Raw genomic sequence first — 1,431 nt, 5'->3', positions numbered from 1 at the left:
ATGGATGACATTATGATTAAAGACAGTGACCATTGAGGTAATAAGGCATTGAAACAACATCTTTCTCAAAACTTTGTGATGATGGACTTTGGGCCTCTATGTTGCCTTCTTTGGAATTGAAATTGCTCGATCAAAGTCTGATATTGGTGATGTTAAAGTGTGATGAAACACTAAGCATGACATCTAGGGTTTGTTGGAGCCACAAAAGTTAAAGCTAAAATGTTTGGCCCTCTCGTTGTGCAGATTTTTGACCATATATTTAGAACATGTAAGAATATATTTTCTTTCGTATATTTAGGACTTTATCATTTTCAAATAAATGTTCTATGATTGATTTAGTAAAATATATATATGTTTACAATCCAAAATAAATAAAAAAGTATAAAGTTAAGATGATTTATATCAGAGCCTGGTTTCGATCCAGGGACCTGTGGGTTATGGGCCCACCACGCTTCCGCTGCGCCACTCTGATTTGTTGAGTTATTTTTCAAATATCTATGTATATGACGTTTTTCTTTTTTTTTGTGTATGAAAAGGTTTTCTTCCGGTTTGATGTTGTTGAGAATACTGAAGTAGCACATATTAGGACATAAATTTTGTTTAGATTGATGGAATACAGTGGTATGAGATGAAATAAAATAAAACTTCATTGTTTGGATTAGTTAAAATAATATCGAGCAAAAGTAAAACTGAGTGATATCTACTCTATTTCATTTCATTAGTTACCCAAATTTTCATTCCCTTTAATTTTAGAGATTTTTCCACAACTATCACGCATTTACCTCCTTATTCCTAATGTACACCATTTTCCATTTTAATTCCTAGTATATCATCATTTCAAACATTTTTTATGCAGGAGTTAGCTTAACCCATTGCCCCCCGCTTTGTTTCCTAACACAACAACCAATCTTTTTGACAGTCATGCGTTATTCTTATTCTGCATAGACAATGTAAGGATGTGCCAATGCAAATGATTCCTAATAAAGTCATCCCAATCCAAAGCATTATCTCATTCAATATGGAAACAAGCCATGATTGACACCACGGGAGTCTAAAATCTAACCATAATTAGGAGCATGTTCCATATTCTCTTGAAAAATATATCTTTCATTCTCATCGAGTGTTTAATGTCAAAGTAGGACCTAGAAAACACTTTGATCGATTAAAGGCTTGAATAGTTGCAGATTGTTAAACCAAGGTCTATGGTCAGGAATGTAATGATACCTTTTCACCTGTTGCAAATTTTTTTTTTTTGCCTCTTTATAGGTATGACTACCGCGAAACACTGACCTTTATTTTAGTTGGACATCAAGAATGATTTTTTGCTTGATGACTTTGAAGAAGAAAATTTATATGGAGCAACCTTTTTGGTTTGTTTCTCAGGAAGACATAGGTTGGTATGCGAATTGAAAAAACTAATTATAGGGCATA

The 1,431-nt window shown here is 33.1% G+C and overlaps 1 non-coding gene across 1 annotated transcript; it reads right to left on the bottom strand.

Moving 5' to 3' along the window:
• Positions 1-400: 400 nt before the first annotated feature.
• Positions 401-472, bottom strand: TRNAM-CAU (transfer RNA methionine (anticodon CAU)). The gene has a single exon. It is a non-coding gene; the product is annotated as a tRNA-Met (tRNA).
• Between the last annotated feature and the right edge of the window lie 959 nt (positions 473-1,431).

The sequence above is a fragment of the Lathyrus oleraceus genome, chromosome 2, assembly GCF_024323335.1.
Source record: "Lathyrus oleraceus cultivar Zhongwan6 chromosome 2, CAAS_Psat_ZW6_1.0, whole genome shotgun sequence".
Lineage (NCBI taxonomy): Eukaryota > Viridiplantae > Streptophyta > Magnoliopsida > Fabales > Fabaceae > Lathyrus > Lathyrus oleraceus.
This window is presented reverse-complemented; position numbering and strand designations above follow the sequence as displayed.